Genomic DNA, 22,465 nt, shown 5'->3' on the forward strand with positions numbered 1-22,465 from the left:
TAGAACTTTTAAAAAGAGAAATTAGGTGTTTGTATGTTAAATCATGATTATTCTCTCTCTTTCTTTCTTATTGATTGATTGATTGATTGTACTAGGATTGAACCCAGAGTCTTGCTCAAGCTAGGCAAGTGCTCTATCATTGGGCCATATTCTCAGCTGTAAACTTTACCAATTTTCAAATGTCAGCAACAAATCCTTGTTTAAAAATTGCCTCATGTTGCCGGGCGGTGGTGGCACATGCCTTTAATCCCAGCACTCAGGAGGCAGAGCCAGGCGGATCTCTGTGAGTTTGAGGCCAGCCTGGGCTACCAAGTGAGTTCCAGGAAAGGCGCAAAGCTACACAGAAAAACCCTGTCTCAAAAAACAACAAAACAAAACAAAACAAAATGTTGGTGCTGGAGAGATGGCTCTGGTTAAGAACACTGGCTGGTCTTCCAAAGGACCCAGGTTCAGTTCCCAGCACTCACATGGCAGTTCACAACTGTCTGTAGAAACACCAATGTGGCATAAAGTAAAAATAAATAAGTCATTTTTAAAAGTTGCCTTATGTCAAACAAAAGTTGTCTGGAGTTTAGCAGTCCTTGGGCCTGTGCAGGAGGGTCATCTGAGTGTCTCCATTTCTTCAGATGACAAGCCTAGTATCCCACTGTAAATGAGAGAAGCTTTGTGTCCCCACAAGAGCTGCAGGGAAGCTATGTGTGGTGGGGGAGATGCTTCTGACCTGCATAGTTTTTGTCCCGCTATGAGCCGGGCAGAGCTGGGCTTGCCCTCTCTGAGCTCTGCGTTTCCTTGTTAGTAAAATGTAGATATGCTAACAGCATCCTCATCCCCAAGGTTGCAGAGATTTTGTGAGGGGCACGGAGGAAGCCCTCACCCTGGGCCTGGTGTGGAGTGTGTTCATGAAACTACAATTGCTACCATGATTGGTTTTCGTCTGTGGTGGTTCCAGCAAAAACCATGTGTTTCTGGTAGTGCATTGGGGGCATCTCTGGGGGTGTATGCAGAGTCTGCATTATGCTAGCTTTCTCATGGCGTTAGGGAAGAGTAGAGACAGCTTAGATGGGAAGACTCTTAGTCATCCTTCCCTTGCTAGGTCTGATTTTCACTCTGTGGTAGAACCTGTATGCATGAGAGAGAGGGTGAGGGAGAGGGAAACACACACACACACACACACACACACACACACACACACACACACACCTACCTCCGAAGCATATCTCCAGCAGCTCGTTACCTCACCACCCACTCTGTTTCCTTCACTGCTATTTGAGACATTGTGGTTTCATCTTCTTCCCAGGCTGGAAGCTCCAGGAGTCCTGACACTTTGCATTGCTCTGTACATAGAGGAAAAAGGAAGAGAGAGATGTCCAGAGAGGTTGTTGAATGTTCCAGTAAAGTCTAGCATTGTGATCTGTTGTTGACTCTGACTTGGGGATTGAGTCCTCAAGAAAAGCAGTTCAGGGGTTGGGGATTTAGCTCAGTGGTAGAACACTTGACTAGCAAGCGCAAGGCCCTGGGTTCGATCCTCAGCTCCACATACAAAAAAAAAAAAAAAGAAAAGAAAAGCAGTTCAAAGGGCTGGTGAAATGGCTAAGTGGGTAAAGGTGCTTGCTGCTAAGTCGGAAGACCCCGAGTTTGATCCCAGGGACTGGCAAAGTAGAAGGAGAGAACCAATTTCTGCAAGTTGTCCTCTGGCCTGCAATACACCCCAAACAAACAAACACAAACAAACCCCAAAAAAGAGCATGTCATTTAAATGTGGTTCTGTTTGATCTCTCGGAGATTCAGTTTTAGACACATCTTTCTTTCCATCTTTGCTTTCCAAGGAAGATGCAAAGCCTGCTCACCCCAAGTCTAGCTGAGGATGTTTTTCTTCTTGGTCTCCTGATGCTCACATTAGGCTGGCCTTGAACTCATGGAGAGCCACTTGCCTCTGCCTCTGGGTTGCTGGGATTTAAGGTGTGTTCTACCACTGTCCAGTTTCATCTTGTAATCTTAAGGAGCAAAAAACTAAAGCCTAAAGACTCTTGGAGAAGCCTAGAACCTAAGGTAAAAATAGCAGGGCCAGCCTTAAGCCATGCCATCTGTTTTTACAAGTGACTTTTCCAGATGCTTGATTTCGCATCATTGAATGTGGGCATTGGGATGTGTTATGGGCAGGGAGAGAGTAGGAGATGGGAGTGGGGGGAGGAAAAGTTTCAGATTTATTTCCCTAATTTTCCTTGGCTTAGGCTAATATTAAAATTATTTTGAGCACTCCACTGGCAGAGGCGGAAGAGAGAACCCAATTCGATATTAAATATTTGCAATGGAAAATTCACAAAGTCTTTCTGAATGGAAGATATTTCCGAGGGAGTCCTGTGGGACTCATACAGCCAGTTGTTCCCTGCTGCAGCATGCTTCCTGTGGTTGCTACACTGTTCTCAGAAATGAGCATTCATGACTTTGAAGTGCTGGGGTTATGCTGGGTGGATGCTGAGCTATGCCTTGGCTTCCCTGGCAATGGATGAATAAAGGGGAGAGGGTTGCGAATGGTGTTCAATTGTCCGACTTGTAATTTGTGTGATTTATGAAAATTACATTAAAGCAGGCGCCTCCAGTCGGAATAGACTCTATCAGCCACAGTAGCGGATGCTAATTTAGCATTCCCTGGGTGCCCTCATCACACCAGGCGTTCCATAGGCCCTCACCTTTTAATCTTGGTGACTTCTCTGGAATGAAGTTCTAGTCACCATGTTGTATAGGCCAAAGGAGCTGGGGAGCAGAAAGGTGAGCCCAGGTGGTGAGTAGCAGAGAGAAAAGAGCCAAATTGTTTGGCTTAAAAAGCCAGGTGGTGGTGGCGCACACATGTAATCCCAGCACTCGGGAGGCAGAGGCAGGTGGATCTCTGTGAGTTTGAGGCTAGCCTGGTCTACAGAGTGAGTTCCAGGACAGGCTCCAAAGCTACAGAGAAACCCTGTCTCGAAAAACAAACAAACAAACAAACAAACAAACAAACAAAAAAAGAAAAAGAAGAGAAAAACAAAACAAAACGAAAAACAAAACAAAACAAAAAACAAAACCCTTGCCCTAAACTGTATGCTGGAATGATCTTCCAAGCTTCCATAGGCTCGTAGAGGAGCCACTGGGTACTTGTAGACCTTGCCCTGGTGGGGCAGGATTCCAAGCATTGGGGGTAGATCCCTCCCACTCTGACTCAGGTTACCCTATCATCTGTTGCATCCCGTGGGTGGTATCTATCCAGCCTTCATCCAGGAAGATGAAGGGTAGCGGTTGTTCCTCTCTTTAAGTTTGGAGGTGTATGTTACGGACTCTTCCAAGAGTGTAGGAAGTGGGGCCATCCCTCACTGCACCTTTGTAGTTTGAGCTATTGGTGGCTCTGCTGACATCTGGTTCCCAACTAGGTTAACATCTGGAGCATAAACTCCAGGAGGCCAGGGGACTTTGTGTGCCAAGTTCACGGCTGTGTTCTCAGAGCTGTATCTGGGTGTCATTGGGGGCTCAGTACACAGTGATTGAGTCTTTGTGTCCAATGGGCTCTCCCATCAATCTGCATCTCCTTAAACTGTACTGTTTTCTGTGCTGTTTCTTTTGCATAAGATGCTGTCCGCTCCCTCCTCCCTCAATACATACCATGCTATTCCTACTGTGCCTTTTAGCTCCTTCCCCATGTCAAGTCTGAGCTTAAATGTCCCCTTTTTATCTGCATGTAACTTGTCCATGTGTAAAGGCTGTTGTGCTTAGATTATATGTTTTCATAATATCCTTCAAGACACATCAAAGTTTATAGTATGTATATATATAGCAAGGAGGACCGCTTTATATTTTGACGTCTTAACTCTTGGCGAAGGCAGATACTTCATCCAGGGCTTAGGACAAGGGCTCAGTAAATATTGGTGAGCAAATGAGTTCTTTTACCTCCCTGCTGACAAAAACAACAACAACAAAAAACCCAAAAACAACAACAACATCCCAAAAAAACCTAAAGCAAAACAAAACAAAAACCTCTAGAATAGTAGAATGTGCTGCAGTTAATATTTGTGGTTAGATGAGGGTGTTTCTCTCCATCCCCAATGCTCATAACCTCGTCTCAGCACCACTAGACCCACAGCATCTCAGACAACACAGTGCCTTTTCCGTCTGGGTTTGCATGGCTCAGTTGGCGCCCACTGCACCCCTAATCCTAGGCCAGGGTGACCAATGTTGCAGCTTTGAAGGCCTGAGCCTTCCTGAGAGTCATCTATAAAAGCCTTTGTTTCCAATAATTTATTCAGTGCCTGCCTCCTTCCCTCCCTCCTCAGCACACCCAATCCCCTGTCCCTCCTGGGGATCCTGTTAACACAGAACTGAATGAATCATTTACTGGGGAAGCTAGGGAAAGGTGGAGACATGCTTTTTTCCCAAGTAGGAGGTGGGTTATGGTAGAAATCTGAGGCTGGACAAAGAGCTCTGGGTTTGGAGGTCAGAGCAGGGGGAAGTGTCTCATCAAAGCCTCTGCAGGCTGTTCACTGCCCCTGGGCTCTGCGTCCTCAGCCTGTCTCCTGAGTTGCCTCTATGAAGATGAGACATGCAGGACTGCCAGAAATTCTGCTTGCATCCCCTGGTCTTTCTCCATCTTCCTTTATCCTTCCATCCCATTGACCAGAGTGGCTCAGGCTCTCCCATAGCCTTCCATCCCATTGACCAGAGTGGCTCAGGCTCTCCCATAGCCTTCCACCCCGTTGACCAGAGTGGCTCAGGCTCTCCCATAGCCTTCCACCCCGTTGACCAAAGTGGCTCAGGCTCTCCCGTGGCCTTTTCCTTGTCAGTATTGACTTTCAGTTCTCCGCACCGACATCCTGTGGACTCCCCAATTCCGATGAATAGCAAGATCATCAAAGAGGAGCGTGAATGAAAAACTGCTTTCTGTCATGCCTTCAAAGTGCCTTTTTAGAAGTTCAAAGGATGTGGAGAGGAGGCGAGGGAATCAAAGAAGATGAGGGAGGGCAGTGAATTCTCCGAGGAATCATTGGGGTTTTCACTGTATATTTTCTACAATACTTGTGATGTAAAAAATACAACCAAAAACAAAAGTACCCCAACACACACACACACACACACACACACACACACACACACACACACACACACACACACTGTCTGTGAGTAGATTAGATGCAGAAAAGGGAACAAGCCACCTTGCTGGCCCAGGGCTTTGCCTGGGTATATTAAGGCACCCATTTTTATATCTGCATTTCCTGTTTGGACCTTGATCGAATATTTTGATCTGGGCAGAGACTGTGTCCAGAGATAGAGATTGAATGCCGCTTATGTAGTTCGATGGACATGAATAATTTAATCTGGGCAGAGATTCCCCATTACCTCTTCCATTTGAAGACAAGCTAGAGTCCAGCTGCAGCAATGAATATGCAGAGTTGGGGAAAGACCTGGCCCAGATCACAAGATGCCAGAGACTTCTGTTCTGATGAACTCTCTGATCAACTCACCAGGCTTCTGCTCCAGGCTGCAGGTGGCTTTAAATGGTATGCTGGGGATAGGGGTGGGGTTGCACTACTGATATTCTCATGTGGCTTGCACCCAACCCACCCAGAAGTATGTTAACACAGCCTCTGACATGTCGAGGGTGCTTGAGGGAAGTGAACAAGTGATCTGAGAAAAGCTTTATTTGCAGAATCCTGGAGTTGAATCTCTCCTGGCTGGCTGTCTTGGCTGGGTCAGGCCCAGGAGCTAAGGGCAGTTTTGGGGATGAGAGCTGAATGGTTGCACAGGTCAAGTTGGCGGAGGATTTGAATCCCAAGAGGCTCACCCTGACTCAAACTGGATTAACATGGGAGGGATTTTCTTGATTATTGAAAACCAGTGGTAGATTTGACCTTTTGCTTGGCTGATTTCAGGGTGGGAGGTGTACACACAACTCCTTAGGATGGTTATATTTTCCCCCAGCTTGGGTATTTCTTTCAGCTCTTTTCTTTTCAAATAGAATGCCCCCTAGGGTGGCAGATATGGAAGAAGCTGTGTTTGATGGTCAAGAACAAGTCTCAGGAGCTAGACAGCAGCTGTGGGTCTAAGCTGTATGCCATTGCTCATCAGTTGTACCACCACAGACAAGGCTCCAGCATAGACCAGGCTTGCTTTCCTTGTCTTTACTGATTGATTAATTTTGTTGTATTGGGAATTGAACCCAAGGTTTTACAAAGTATTAAGTACAAGCTCTTCTACTTAACCTCATCCCCAACCCCGGTTTCTTTCTTTCTTTCTTTTTTTTTCTCACTGGAAATGAGAATAATGATTGACATAGCTAAAATTTATGTTCTTCTCAGTTTTTTCCACATTCAACTCACTAACCTGCTAGATCATGTTAGATTAAGCCTTCGTTTAGCTCCATTTTATAGGTAAAGAAACCAGGAGCACAGAAAGCCTGACTACTGCTAGCTAGGCAGCATGATTGACCTTTGGAATATCTCTTTTCATTTCACATAAGAGAACCTATAACTTACAGGGTTGGTGGAGAAATTAGATGCAACGATGTTCCTCAGAACTCAAGGCATTTCTCAGCATATGGGTCATTTAGTTTCATCTTTAGAGGAAAAAATATGCTAGCAACTTCTGGCCTGTAGTCTGTGCTCTCAATGACAGGAGCAGAGATGGGCAAGTGTCTTTCTGTGGTTTCACAGAGCTCTCAAAACTGGGTCTTCACATTTTAGGTCACACTCTATTCGTTATTGAAACAGCCGTTTGGCTGGCATATTGCAGTGTGAACCAGATGGTTCCTGTGCCCTCCCTGGGGCTGGGTGGAGTTGACAGCCTCTGAACCATAGGTGGAGTTGCTACCAATTAGGGGGGAAAGCTGAGAGGTGCCTGCTCTCACTAGAGAGGCTACCTGAATTTCTCCGGAAGAAGATGCTTTTCAGTGGGGCTAAGTGAGAAAGTAGTCAACAGCAGACCCCCCTACTTCAGTCCTGCCAAGTTCTCCTGCACAAAGTAGCAGCGAGGAAAAGGGGTTGAGCTGTTTTGGAGGAAGCACATCTTGAAGGCCCCCGCTGTTGTCTTACTCAGAGAGATTAAGTCCGGAAGTCCACTCTTAGCTCCCTGAATCTGCAGGAGGCTAAGTCGGACATAATTACCCAACTGGCGTGTGGGCAGGCCTGGCAGCCCTCCTGTGAGGAGTGCTGGGCAAGCATTCACAACCACTAATGATGTCCCTGAAGGCCTTGGTGCTGCTCAGAGAGGAGGCCACCAGCCCTAGAGTCCTTGTTCTCAAGGTCCTGGGTGAGTCAGGCCTCGACCTGATTCACCAGTCTCGCTGCCCTACTCCCTGGTGGTCCCACCCACACAGCCACCACACCCAGGTTAGTGCTGACCACTGGGGCCAAAATTAGCTAGAGACAATATGGAAGTCTTAGTCTACGTTGAATTACCAAGGAACCTGATACTACTTTTCTAGTTTCCACTTTATTCCCACAACCTTCCTCTTGCTTGGTGGTTGATGCCAGAGTCAGCATTAGGGATTGTTTCCTTTAGTACTAACTGTTGCTGAGCATCTGAGAGTCAGGTCAGACGACTGTGAGGTAGGTCCTGGTACCACAAAGACAACAGATGCTAGAGGCTTAGATACTTTCTCCTTAATGTGGAAGAGCCATTGAAAATGCTGTTGGACACACTGGTTCCAAAGACCGTGTCGGGGTTGGGGATTTAGCTCAGTGGTAGAGCGCTTGCCTAGCAAGCACAAGGCCCTGGGTTCGGTCCTCGGCTGGGGGTGGGGGAAAAAACACTGTGTCTCTCCTCCCACACCTTTTTGTCTTCCATGTTTTAATGACCTTGGCATTGAAGAATTGAAACCATCACCCATGTGCGATGGTACATGCCTGTCATCCCAACACTCTGAAGGTTGAGGCAAGAGGATTGTGAATTTTAGACCAACTTGGGCTACAAACCCAGTCTTGGGGCCAGGAAATGGCACAATGGGTAAAGCATTTGCTGCATATGTGTAAGGACCAAAGATTCAGTTTGGAACCCATGTGGAGGCTTAGTAGGTGTGTGGCCCACTTGTAATTAAAATGCAAAGGAGGCAGAGGCATTGCTGATTTTGTTATACTTTTTTTTTTTTTTTAATTATATGTGTATGGGTATGTGAGTGTGAGACCAGATGCCCACAGATGTGGATAGTGATTTTTAGGAAGACATCTGATGCCTGATGCCAACTTTGAGCCCCCCCCCCCATGCACAAGCACACAAGTGCATCTATACGTACCCTTATAAATGTGTGTGTGTGGCTCCAAAACAGCTTGACCACACTGCTGCCATGACAGGCTTAGGGGCCCAGACACAGCTTCTGTGACAGGCTTACTGGCAGGCAACACCCAGATCCAGGAAAAGCCTTAAGCTGATACCACCCAAGGGATCCACCCAGGGATGAGGAAGTACCTGACATCCCAAACATTCCAACCATTAGATAAGGTGGCCAGATGTCCCTGAGTCTAGCACACACCTGTTTTTGTTTTACAGATAATCCTAGACAGTTGTCAACCAATCAGGTTCCTGAACCCTGGAAATCTCCTCACCCCAATCTCTGCTATGATAAAAACCTTACCCCACCTGAGCTCAGGGCTCTCTGCTCTCACCGCTGTGTCATCGGACAGAGAGACCAAGCTAGGAGAATAAAGGCTCTTTGCTTTTACATAGGGGATTTGGTCTCCATGGTGGTCTTTTGGGGGTCCCTGCGATCTGGGCATAACAACAAACACATATACACACACAAGCATAAAGACCTGAATGGCACCGTGTAAGAGCAGAGATGCTAGTTTATGCCTGTAACCCCACTGCTGAGGAGACAGAGACAGGGGGCGCCTCTTGGCTTGCTGGCCCGCCAGCCTAGCTGAACCACTGAGCTCCAGGATCAGTGAGAGACTTGTCTTAAAATGTAAGGCAAAGAGTGGTAGAGAAGAACATCCTACAATCCCATGTCAAACTGTTGGATGAGTACACACATGTTGGATGCGTTGTTGGATGCGTGCGCGCATGTGTGCATACACATATACGCACACACGCATGCACCCCTCTCAATGACAGCTTTGTAACCCTGTCTCTGTCTCAGCTCTTCACTGGAAATTCTAGACCATCTCCTCCTGCAAACACATGCTATCTTCTCTCTCAACTCTTGTTTCTGACTCTTGCCTTTTAACTAAAATGACCCACCTTAAAAAAACCAATCACCTTCCCCTGGCTCTTCCCAGCCCCAAAGCTCTACTTCCCCTCCACATCTTCAAAGAGTGGGCTTGTTATTCACATCTCAGTAGCTGTTACCACCTGGCTTCTACGTCTACCATGCCAAAGGCCTACCATTGAGAGTCTGAAGTTTCCTAGGTCTTTAAATGGGTCACTATCAGCAGGAAAAAAAAAAAAAAAAAGAGTACAGATCTCAATGTCTGAATACTCACTTATAAATTATATATGTATACTAATATATGAGCATATTATGCGTACTAGAAAATGTAAACCCAAATAAATACTTTAAGAGATGGATTAAATATAGAAGTTGGAAAGTTTTTCCTGAGGGGAGTCTTCTGCATTCTTCTTTGACCTCATTGCTGATTTCAGTCTACTTTATTTTGTTCTTAAGAATCATATGTATGTGTATGGATGTATGTATATTAGAGCAGACACCCAGAGGTGGAGACTGATTTGAGCTTCCTCAAATGATATGTGTAATATCAACCTCAAGCCTCTAGATGCATGTACAAGCACACAAGTGCACCTACGCACCCATATAAATACATACTGCCATGCATACATACAACACATGCATGCAAATGCGAAAATATACAACCAAAATAGATATCCTGCTTCAAAAGGGAAAAAGAGACTGGAAAGATGACTTAGCCATTAAAGTGCTTGTCATATAAAGGTCTCTCTATTCCAGTGCTGAGGTATCAGATTCCTGGACCTGGACTTGACAGGCCATTGTGAGCTCCCTGGTGTGGGTGCTGGGAACCACCCAGGGGTCCTCTGCAAGAGCAGTGCGCTCTTGATTACTGAGCTACTCTCTGTCTCTTCAGCTCCAGCATACACTTTATTTTGGTCAGCTTTATTGAGCTACTTAAAGCATTACAATCAATTTTTAAAAAAAAAAGATTTATTTATTTTTCATTATGTATACAGTGTTCTGCCTGTATGTATACTTGAATGCCAGAAGAGGACACCAGATCTCATTGTAGGTGGTTGTGAGCCACCATGTGGTTGCTGGGAATTGAACTCAGGACCTCTGGAAGAGCAGCCAGTGCTCTTAACCTCTTGAGCTCTCTCTCCAAGTTTGTTTGTTTTGAGACAAGATTTCTCTGTGTAGCCCTGGCTGTCCTGGAACTCACTTTGTAGACTGGGCTGGCCTTGAACTTACAGAGAGCCACCTGGCTCTACCTCCAAAATGCTGGGACTAACAGCATGCGCTATTGCCACCCAGCTACAATCAGTTTTAAGCATGCCAATGGGTTCAGACCAAAGTATAAAAAGTATGAAGTCCTTTTTTTTTTTTTTTTTGGTTTGGGACAGGTTCTCATGTATCCTAGACTGGCCTTGACCTCAACATTCATGCTTTTGTTTTTGGAGTCCTGAGAGTACAAGTGTGTGTTACCATACCTGACTTATACGAGCCTTGTAATTATTGCCCCAGTCACAATATAGAACATCTCCTAATCCCCAAACACCCCATACCTAGTTAATCCCTTAACTCTGCCCCTGCTACCTAGCAACTGGGTTTTTATTGTGTATTGCCATCATCACCTGTATGCCTTTTAAAGAATTTCATGTAAATTAAACCACACAGGGTTTCTCTGTGTAGTTTTGGTGGCTGTCCTGGATCTCGCTCTGTAGACCAGGCTGGTCTCGAACTCACAGAGATCCTGATACTTTTTTTTGTTGTTTTTTTTTTTTGTTTTTCAAGACAGTTTCTCTGTGTAGATTTGCGCCTTTCCTGGAACTTACTTTGGAGACCAGTCTGGCCTCAAACTCACAAAGATCCACCTGGCTCTGCCTCCCCCGAGTGCTGGGATTAAAGATGTGCTCCACTGCTACCCTAAGGGGAGAAGTCCCACCTCAGAGTTGAGAGGTTGAGAGTGTATCTCAGTGGTATAACTCTGAAGTAACACTGTGTGTGTGTGTGTGTGTGTGTGTGTGTGTGTGTGTGTGTGTTTATAATCCAGAAGACAACTTGCAGGAGATTCAGTTCTCTCCTTTAATCATGTGGGTCCTGGGGGATTGAACTCAGGCCATTGGACTTGGCCGCAAGCGCCTTTACCTGCATCCTCTAGCTCCACTACTGGGATTTTCAACCATTAACCCATTTTCTCTATTGGCTCTGAGGCTTACGCAGTTGATTTTCCCTTGCGGATGTGACCTTTCCCACTTTCCACTCTGCCCCTGTCATCTTCCCTTTATCTCTGTGGAGCACATCCCTGTGGATCTGATTTGGTGTCTGTGCACTTGACTCTGTCATCCGTGGCCTTCCCAGGTCTGCTCCTTTTGGCCGCCCTTTTTCTCACCGTGGGCTGTATTTCCCTGCTTCTTTGCAGAGCTGACAGCTCTGGATTTGGATCTTGTGAGTTCTGTATTGTAGCATGCTGGGCTTCTGCACCTCTCTAGTTGCTGATTGAACTTTGCTGGTCTGGGATGTAGCTGGTCCTTGGAACTAGTTTGATCCTGGTGAGCCTGCTTTTCAGCACAGTTGGGGTAAGTCTAGAATAGTGTTTATCTAAACCAGAGGCTGCTGCCCTGTGCCCCACAGGCTAGCTGCCTGTATTGGGAAATAAAGTTTTATTGGGACACACTATGGTTATCTGTTGACATCTTGTCTGTAGCTGCTTTAATGCGCTGGCAGCAGAGCTCCGAGGCATTGCAGCAGTGACCCTGTAACCCGCAGCCGGAAATACTTAGTATTAAAGAAGTTTGCCAATGTTTCGTCGGAGCTAATTTGGGCTCCGTAGGGATAGATCTGTTCTGAGGGACTGTACCCGATGCAGTCTGTGGTAGGAGTTCATTCTAATGTGGCTGGTGGAATACGAACCATTCCTTCCCAGAGCAGTCTCCTAGATTGACCTGCGGTGGCCCTGGACCCCCTCTCCAGACAGGGTACTGGGTACCCCTGGGATCACTTTCTTTTTCTCTTCTTTCTCAGGGAATCCCTATCTTGTGCTTGCTTTGTCCAGAAACTTGCCTAATGTCTGAAAACAATTGTCTTTTTATGGCTGAAAGCTGACCTAACTTTGGTTGTTGTTTGAGACAGAGTGCCACGCAGCCCAAGCTGGCCTTAAAGTCATCATATGTAGCTGAGGCTGTCCTCCGACTCCTGATCCGCCTGCCTGTCTCTACCTCTCCCACCCAGCCCAGTTTATTGAACTCTATGGTTTGTTGCTTCTCTTCTGGCTTCCCACAGCTGCAGCCATCATCGGATGAACATGGAGTGAACGCTTAGGGACTTCAAATACAGCTGTCCAGTTCTGGAGCGTCATCTCCACTGTACCATGTGCCGTGATTTAGGAGAGTTTTCTGGGGTGAGTGATTTCTGACATTTTTCATCTCTCGATTCCTGCCTGGGATGTGTCAAGGGCTTTCGACCTCTGATCTCCCACCACACTCTTAGGAGGGAGGTGCTGCTGGCAAACCTGTGTTATTAATGGGGAAACTGAGGTTCAATGACATTGTCGCTCTTCCCGGGTGGACCAGCTGGACTTGGGGCCCAAGTTGGTGTGACTATCCTAAGCTGACCAACCAGCTGCTCTGGTTTTCTAAGGATTTCCCGAGTTTAACACTGAATGTCGTGTTGACTGGGAAACTCACCAGTCTTGGGCAGACTGAGGCCGTTGGCACCCTAGGAGAATGCCATTTCCCTCTGGCTTTCTTCTACAGCCTTGGCATGTATATGGTGTCATGTCAGTACTGTAAAGCATGCAGAGTATTTGTAATTGTGCCTACACACTGTAAAGTGCTTCGGAGTGGGAGCAGTCATTGCTAGTCCTTATTCCAATCCTTCTGATTTGATCACTACGGATATTTGTTGCTTTTATGGTTACCCAGTACCAGACTATCACTCCTACCTTATGAGGTAGGACCTGTCCACCATTCTAGAGGCTTGCTTATTCCATCTATAGCCATTCATAGAAATATGACCTAACTCACATTTCTCCTAAAAGTGGCCCTGGGGATGTAGGTCAGTGGTCGAGTACTTGCCTAGGACTTGCGTGCACGAATGAATGAATACACTTTCCCCCAGGAGCAGTGAGACTGGAGTCACTAATTTGAGGTTTACAGTGACTTTTGTAGGTCAGAACTATTACAAATGCTGAGAAACAACTCTGTTTTGTTTGCATCGGCTCTTGGAGACTTTACAGTATTTAATGTGGAAAAGAGGAAGTAGCTTTATTTTACTCCCAAGTGAACACTTGTGGGAAATAGTCTCAAATTAGGACTCAGCTAGAGAGGCAAAACCATGGGAGATCGCATATGCTGAGAGCCACCTTATACAGAGGCTTAGGTGACTGTGGGGTTGGATGGTAAGTGGCTGGAATCTGCAGGGAAAAGATCACAATGCGTGGCTGTGGCTGTGCACAGCTGCCTGAGAGGGGACGTTTAGGAAAGGAAGGGAAAAGCCGCTGGGGGTTCACCAGCTGATGGAGTCTGTCAGTCTGTCTGTGGGTCCATCTGCTAGCCTGCCTTCCTTCCTTCCTTCCTTCCTTCCTTCCTTCCTTCCTTCCTTCCTTCCTTCCTTGCCAGGAAAATCTCAACCCCTCTCCTTAATTGAGTTGAGCCCACTAAGGATAACCTCTTTAGTTAAAGTCACCCTGTTAGGGCCTTTAGTGAAATCTATAGAACCTTTCCTAACAACATGGTAATTAGGGCTTGGTTGCAGACCTGGGAGTGGGTGGGTATGGTGGACAATGGCTGCCTGCTCCCTTCAGTCTCTGTTATGGAGTCTAGCCAAGTCCATGGACCTCAAGATCAACTACAGTGTTTATGGAACTATATTGTTTCTAGATGTTAGAATGATACCTTCTGTGTGGGTGAGGTCACATGATTGTGACCTGGCTACCTTCCTCTTCGGGTAGGTTTTGTTTAACTCATACCAAGGGATAGGACTGGGATTTGAGTGGAAGCCTGGGTCTGTGCTCCCAGCCTTCATGTTCTGAGTAGGCTCAGTGTGGCATTGGGACACAGTCTCCTCTTAAATACCGCTGCATATTGTGGGAGGACGGAGTCTCTATGGGGATCACATGGGCCTTGGTTGCTCAGGAAGAACAGGGATACGTATGTACTCTTGGGGTTACAATCCCCATAAGTGCTGGACCTTGGTTTCTTCCTGTAGCATCCTTTCCAGGTGCCATCAAGAGTCCCATGAGCCATCTAAACTTTGAAGATGTACAGACTCACTTTCCCCTCTGGTGGCCACATTCACGCTTCTCCAGAGTCAGCAGATTCCTATCCTGACGTTTCACTATATCTCTTGGCCACACTCTCATGGAACCGTCTTCATGAGCTCTGCCCCTCCCCCAGCTCCTTTAGTCATGAACACCTGCACACTGTCATAGTTAGGTTCCTGGTGCCATGATGAAGCACCATGACCAAAAGGTCAAGAGGAGCTCTAGGCAGAAACCTGGGGACAGGAACTGAAGCAGAGGCCGTGAAGGGATGCTGCTTACTGGCTTGCTCTCCATGCTTTCTCACACCGTTTGGAACCACATGTCCAGGGGTGTCCCTGCCCACAGTGAGCTGTGCTCTCTCCCACATCAATCATTAATCAAAACAACGTACCACTTGCTTTCCCACAAGCCAGTCTGGTGGGGGTGTTTTCTCAGTTGAGGAGCTCTCTTCTCACGTGACTCTCGTTGTGTCAAGTTGACCCAATGATACTAATTAAAAAATAAATAAATAAACTCACCAGGATACATGTGTCTAAGTCACGCTTACCGTGTGATGAGTATGGCACCGGCTACTAGAGATATGACGTTCGTGGGACAAACACTCAGAACCTTCCAACTTCCCATTCTCCTGTCCCAGAGGAAAGGCCTAGAAAGCAGGATGCCACCTGAAACAGGAAAGCCAGGCCCACCATGGCCTGCATACTGCCTCTGTGCCTTTCTTTGTTCAGCAGATAAATACTTTTTTTTTTTTTTTTTGGTTTTTCAAGACAGGGTTTCTCTGTGTAGCTTTGCACCTTTCCTGGAACTCACTTGGTAGCCCAGGCTGGCCTTGAACTCACAGAGATCCGCCTGGCCCTGCCTCCCGAGTGCTGGGATTAAAGGCGTGTGCCACCACCGCCTGGCCTTGCCAGGTTTTTATTCCACGTGTTTAGAGACAGGTAGGTAGGCTGTTCGGAAAGTATTCACGATTGTAATAAGACAGTCATTCTGTGTTTATTGGGAAGATAGGGGGGATGAATGGCTGTGTATGTGTTTCCTCTCCAGTTTCCTTGCTGGCTTTCCCGATCTGTGCCCTTCCTAGGCACAGTGGCTGAGTAGACAAAGAGGGGCATGTGTCTGGATTCTAGCTTGTAACTATGTTTCATCCAAAACGGGCAAGCTTGATGTCTGTGGTGTAAGCTTGGGCTCTGTAACAAAAGAACACAGGCGGGGTGTGTGTGTGTGTGTGTGTGTGTGTGTGTGTGTGTGCTGCAGAGCTTTATTTCCCACAGTTGGGGGTTCGGGACGGTCAAGGTCCAGATGCCAACATGCTCTTTGCAGCTAGCAGAGGGCAGCTACTTGCTCATGGTGTCTTTAGAATTTGGGGGTGGGAAGTGGGGAGAGTGTAGAGGGAAAGGGGAGGTACCTTCCTATCACTAAAAAAGATTTATGTAATTCCTGTCATTATTTTTAATTATGTGTAGGTGTGTTTGTCTGCATGTGGGTATATGCATGTAAGTGAGGTGCCCGTGGAGGCCAGAAGCGTCAGATCCCCAGGAGCTGGAGTTATAGGCAGTTTCGTGAGCTGCCTGACATAGGTTATGGGAACCAAATTCTGATCCTCTAGAAGAGTAAGTGCTTCGAACCACCTTTCCAGCCGCAGATTCCTTTTTTTTTTTTTTTTTTTTTTGGTTTTTCGAGATGGGGTTTCTCAGTGTAGCTTTGTGCTTTTCCTGGAACTCACTCTATAGATCAGGGTGGCCTTGAGCTCACAGAGATCCGCCTGGCTCTGCCTCCTGAGTGCTGGGATTAAAGGTGTGCACCACTGCTACCCGGCCAGATGCCTATTCTTTTAAGGTGAATTTTGAAGGGACAACATTTAGCCTACAACCTTGCCCACACCATTCTGTCAGGGCCACCATGTCCAGAGCTGAACTACTTCCCCATTCTCCATCGTCCTGAGTTGAGGGTTCTGCTCTTGTGAGGCCTTTCTAGGATGTTTGTTGACACATGCCTTTCTTACAGTAGAGTGACTTGCCTGGACTTGAGGGAAGCTGAGGGCCTCCCGATGGCCTCCATCCCTAGCATTCCATCTGAATTAGTGGAAATTTCAACCACCACGTTGTGAATGGTTCCAGATGTGCAGGCCTGGAGAATGAGATAGTTGGAAAGCCAACTTCACATTAAAAGTTAAGCTAAGCTTGGGGTGGGGGCAAGTCACCAGCACCTAAGGATCTAGGATGGGGAGAGTACCATCATGGGATGGTTCCAGCCTGATAAAATGGGGAGCTTGACACATGTCATGTTGAAACTAGTGGTATGCTGAAGCCAATTAGTGAACCTTGTCCCTTGGCCCCGATCTTGGTCGGCTTGAAAAGCACAGGACAAAGACGGAAGGAAATAGAGTCCGCACAGAGTTACTAAGAAGAGACAAGTGGTCACTGGGGGATTGGAGGCCTTCAAAGGAACAACTGTGAAAGGTCCAACATGGAGCTTCTGTGGTGGGGACTGTGAGTCTCCTGGGATGCTCTCAGACACGTTTCAGATGCCAGGATAAAAGCGTGTAAAGCAGGGCTTTAGGGTAGACGGCGTGGATGACGTTTGTGGAGGCAATATTGGGGGAAATGAGCTCCTGGCTTGATGTGGCAAGGATGCTCATAAGAAAGCGAGACACAAAGACGGCATGCATTATCCTGAAATGAAGTGTTGGCTAGATACAGGGCACCATGTGGCAAAGGGCCTGCCGAACTAAGCCTACAAAAGGCAGAGGGTTGGTTGAGGCAACAAGAGGCCAGGGTGGTGAGGCTGAACATGTCCACTCTCCTTGTGGGTTGACTTGGGTCAGCTCCGAGTTCAGTGGACTTAGGGACAGTTACTTGTGTGGTATCAGATAGCCACAGTGGGGGAAAATCACCGTCACGAGCAGAGAGGGGGTACCCAGAGGTTTTGATTCTAGACCTGTGATCAGAAAGCCCTCAGCACTTTTCAGTAGGTGATAGCAATAGTATAGTCAGCCCTCCATATCCATGGCTCCCACAATCACAGACTGTGGATGGAAAATATTCAGAAAAAAATTAAATCTAGACTAAAAACATACCAACTCTTTCCTTGTCATTCCTTAAACAAGACAGCATAATAAGTTAGTAGTGTTTACCTCATGTTAGGTATTATGAGAAATTTAGAGAAAGAAAGGATGCAGGTTACACACAAATACCACATCATTTTATATCAGGGATGTGAGCACCTGGGGGGTACAATATCTTTAGGGATACTGGGACCATTCCCCTTCAAGGGGATTGATTGAGGGGCTGAAGAGATGGTTCTGAGGTTAAGAGCACTAGCTGCTCTTTCAGAGGACCCAGGTTCAATTCCCAGCACACACACATGGCAGCTCACAACTGTCTGTGACTCCAGTCTTGGGGGGTCTGACACCCTTTTCTGAACTCCACAGATACCTGGCATGGCCATGATGCACAGGCATACGTGCAGACTAAATACTTACATGCATAACAATAAAAATATGAAATTAATGCGGACTGAATGAGGAAATATCTGGAAAGAGATCGAGTAGTTCATGGAAAGTGCTTATAAGTTCAGTTTAAACTGTCAACTCTCAGCAAAACAGACTGTGCCTTTGTGATGGTGTGGGGACATTTTCCACCTCTTTAGTGAAAAGATAAAAGTCACAAAAGAGAAACTCAATAATACTAGTGTAATACAAATGGATTTTGGCTAAGGTCACACAGAAGGGAGAGTAGAAAGTTCTCAAACAGTAGTAGTTCAAGTGTTTACCAAGTAAGGGGATTGAACTGAGCAGCACAGGTGTGGCATGGCTGGAAAGGAGAAAGCTGCCGTCTTACATTAAGGATGGGTTTCGTGGAGATAGGTAGCCCACTCTGCCCTTGTGGAATTCACTGGCTGTGCTGTCTTGATATATGGGTGTAGCCTTAGTGTGAGAATTAAACGGAACAAATGAGAGGGGTCGGAATCCAGCACAGGCTGCTTCTGTCTCCTCGAAGGCTCTCCGGATCTTCCATCTGGTAGAATTTCAGTGCACACTTGGAATCAGGAACCATGCATGCAGCTGGGTTCCTGAATCTAATCTTACTTTAGGAAAAAGGCAAATGGGGAGGACCTCAGAGGTGAAAGAGGAGCCCCATGGGGGACTGGGATTGTAGGGGTGCAGGTGATGCACCAAGAGGAAGACCCTCTCCAGCCCTTTCTAGACCTGGGGCACACTGGATAAATTTGGATCAGTGTCCCTTATGTCTTAGTGGGTTTAACAGCCACACTGGAGCAGGGCCAGGAACTTTCCTTCCTATTTGCTACCCCAGAAAGTCTGCTCCAGGTGGCCCACAGATGACAGATTGAACATTTCTGGGCTAGAGAGAGTCCACGTCTTAGTTTTGACTATTCAGAAAGCGGGGCCACAGGTCAAAGCCAAGGCAGCAATTCTTGTTGGGGAGGTGAAATTTCAAGATGGGCTGAGTGATGGGTAGAACAATGCAGTGGAACACGTGGGCTTGACCGGTTGCTACCGTTTCTGAATGAGCCCTGAAGGTCACCCAGTGTTCCGATATGTGACTCCAGGCATGTACGTTTGGCGAGCAGATATCTCAGCTTAGTTAGAGAAACCACGGAGAGTCTGGGCTCCTCCTTACTCTTTCCTGACTTCTTCCTCAGCAGTAAAGCACTCACACTTTCAGGGTTGGATTACCTACCTTCCTTAGAGGCCAGATCTCTGACCCTTGGAAGAAGAGCATCATCAGGACAGATGCAATGCTGGCAAGAGAGAAAGAGAAGGAAACAGAGGAGGTGTGTATGAGGATATACAGTTTTCCCTAGTGGAATAGAGAAGGCAGGCTGAGAAAGGTCCATTGTTTGGTCCGTAATGAATTGTCATTCTGAAGATGAATATTCAGAAGAAAGATTTGTAGAGAAAATAACCGAATTAGTTATGTTAATCATGATACTAAGAGAAGCCTTCTAGAATTTGAACCCATCATAAATACCTATCTTATTTTTAATTCCTGTTTCTCACCCCCAGAATAACTTCTGGTAATAGAAGACACTGCCAATCAAATGATACTCATGAGAAATTGCAGATTTCTGCAAAAGGCTGCTTCAGATGATGAAGTTATCAATTATTTCTGAATCACCCGGCCCCTTTCCCAGCCCAACATTCTAATAAATGGTCTCACCTGGACCAGAACGTGAATCTGGAAGAGTTTGTGAATCTCATCCAGATTCATGCAGCTCTTTCTCTGACAACCTGTAAATTCACAAGACACTCTGACAGGAATATAAAAATAATTATTGCCGTTCTTGAGGGCTTCCAACTGCATGCTGGGTTCCAGAGAATAATTTCCTTGTTTCACGTTTGCGTGAAGGGTTCCATCTGTGCGTTGCCAGATCTTGGCTAACATTAAACACTGGCAAACGGCATTAATCTGACATAGAAATAGGGGAATTTAGTCACAGGAAGTGAAAATAACTGATCATGTCGCTTAAGGAATCTGCAGGAAATAGACAATTAAACGTACTTTCTATGACCACCCTGAGCCGTTTGGAAATGTGTCAGGTACCTTAGGTTTGGTGGTGCATTCCAGCCATTTGGGAGGTCAAGGCAGGATTGCTTCTACCTAGGAGTTGGAGCCCAGCCTGAGACCCTGTCTCTGAAAAACACATAAAAATATTTCAGGTAGCTGAGGTCTAACCATAGGAAGAAATACCTGTTTAACCAGATAAAGATTACTAAATTCTGAGACATTGATTTTAGAGGGGAGGAGAGGGTGGGGGAAGGAGGGAGGGAGGGAGAGAGAGAGAGAGGGAGAGGGAGAGGGAGAGGGAGAGAGAAGAACACACTTGTGGGCAGAGTGTAAAAATTTAATGTATTTGAACTACTTGTGAAAATACAGAAAAGTTGGTCAGGTAACTGATGGCGGAAAGTTAAAAGGATGCAGGGGTGAGTAGTGTGGAGTTCTTCAGTGTCTGTAAGTGGCATAGACTGAAGAAGAAAAGGTTTTGAGCATCTGAAAGGGCAGACTCGTGAGCAGGAGGAACTGGGATGCTGCCTGTGTCAATCAAACCAAAGCTACGGAAGAGACTGTCGCAGCAGGTGGAGCTCATCCGTGCAGGAAGGGATTGGAAGAGGTGTCTGCCACATAAAGAGACGGGGAAGATGCTTTCTTTAGCTGACCGTTCGAGAGGGAGGGCTGCAGTGTTCAGTTAAGGCTTGAGGGAACCCCAGCTACACATGAGACTCTGAGCCAGCAAAAGAGAAGAACAATTTGTCACTTGGCTGCTGTGGGACCGCATTCCTTTACTGGCCTTCCGGTGCCCACTTGTGTAGGAACAGTCGGCAAAGGCGGTTGAAGTGGATGCTTTGTCTCTAACAGCTAGCTCTCCCAGCTCTGAGTTCTTTGGTTATGGCTAAGATCTCTAGGGCCCCTCAGAGACTCAAGTGTGGTTCCTTGTGGCATGGGTACCGTTTTAATTTCTTGCCTCCGATCTTATTTTCGCCAGACAGGATGATTGTATTTGTAAATTGATAGCCCAGCTGGAGCCTGTGCAAACACAAAAATAACTTAATAACTTAGAGTCCTGAAGAAAATTCTGAGTGGATTTATTCCCGAATGGCTTTATTCATCAGGGACAACTGCCCAGTGTTGTAGCTTCCTTCTTTAACGCCCCCTCCCCGCCCCCTCAGTTCTGTCTTCCCTGGGATGCCTCTTTCCCGATCTCCTCTTCTCCGTGACCGCTGCAGACAATACTTTTCACCCTGACTTGGATAGATACCATGTTTGCCCAGGTGTGCAGTGGATCACGTGCCCATGCTTGAGACAAACACCAGGGCAGGAAGGATTAATTGTGCAGGTTGGTCATGCAAGGATGGCTGGACTGGGAGAGAGACGGAGGACTGGGTTCTGGGTAGCCAAAAATTAATTCTTCCCCCTCACTCCCCACCCCCACCCCACCCCACCCCGCCAGCTCTGTGAGTAGGGGAAGAGACAAAAGATTTTGATCTTAAATCAAGGGAAGGCCAGAGGGGTGAAAAAATGGGCAATTCAGAGAAGGCCCAGGGAGATGTGCAGTCCAGGATGGCTATGCCATTTCTAGTGAGAATGCCCTTTGTTCCAGAGGCATTGAATGAAGGACTTAGGATAAGGCTGGTACACAGGCCTCAGAAGAGATGACAGAGGTGGGGGGAGCTAAGGGGTGGAGGGGGGGTGTCTGCTGGGCTTCCTGCTCTGGATTCCTGTCCTCCCTCCCATGTAAGCCATGTGTTCCCTCTACACCTCAGCATCCAGCCAGAAAAAGCCTTTTGTGTTTTCTTGGCAAAACTAGGGCCTGGTAATTAAAATCCATATGCAAAGCTGCTACCTCCAGAACACCAAGGTCTTTTAATTAGTATGGAATTGGCCAGAGAGGTATCATCAAACAGCTCCCAGCCTGGCCCGCTGGAAGCAGAGTGCTTGAAAAGTCCCAGACCAGAGAAGGACAATAAATGCCATTAAGTCGCATCTGTTGGAATGATTCGTTCAAGGTGTACATTTCTGTTTGGTTACTATTTTTACAAATTCTGTATGCAGCATTTCATCAAACACTGGCAACTACCAGAGTCATGTCTTTGGAGGTAGGGGTGTGAGGAAGTGAACTAGTAGGTGGCTTAGGAGCGGCAATGTTTCCCCAGGGGTGGGAGGAGAGCTATCATAGGGAAGGAGGGAGGTGATCTGGAGTTTTGCTTTGAGTGGCAATGCGGGGACTCTGGGGTCACGTCCTTCCGTGAAAACAACCACTGGTGCCTTGAGCAGTCTGTTGCCTTTGAGGTGGCCCCGCTGCCTGTCCCTCAGCCTCACCCCACATGTGCTGTTGTGTGGGTCTGTCTTGATGTGACAGAGGCTTTGGAATTTGTTTTGATAGACCAGGGCTAGCGGCTGTTGGGGGAAGCAGGGAGAGGGACTTCACTGCTCTCAGGATCTAAGGCAAACTGCAACACGGGGCCGCCTGGTTCTGCTCAACTGAAATAGCCCGGAAGAAGGAAGGCAGAGGAAGGCTGGGTTTTCTGCAGGTTCGTTGGG

At 46.9% G+C, this 22,465-nt stretch overlaps 1 long non-coding RNA gene across 1 annotated transcript in view; it reads left to right on the plus strand.

Moving 5' to 3' along the window:
* The window catches only part of LOC118594613, a 200,629-nt gene that overhangs the window by 100,090 nt on the left and 78,074 nt on the right, over positions 1–22,465 (plus strand). Inside the window, exon 4 of the long non-coding RNA XR_004946390.1 lies at positions 12,425–12,542. This is a non-coding gene — a long non-coding RNA (uncharacterized LOC118594613). The remainder of the gene's footprint in view (positions 1–12,424; positions 12,543–22,465) is intronic.

This window comes from Onychomys torridus, chromosome 13, assembly GCF_903995425.1.
Source record: "Onychomys torridus chromosome 13, mOncTor1.1, whole genome shotgun sequence".
Taxonomy (NCBI): domain Eukaryota; kingdom Metazoa; phylum Chordata; class Mammalia; order Rodentia; family Cricetidae; genus Onychomys; species Onychomys torridus.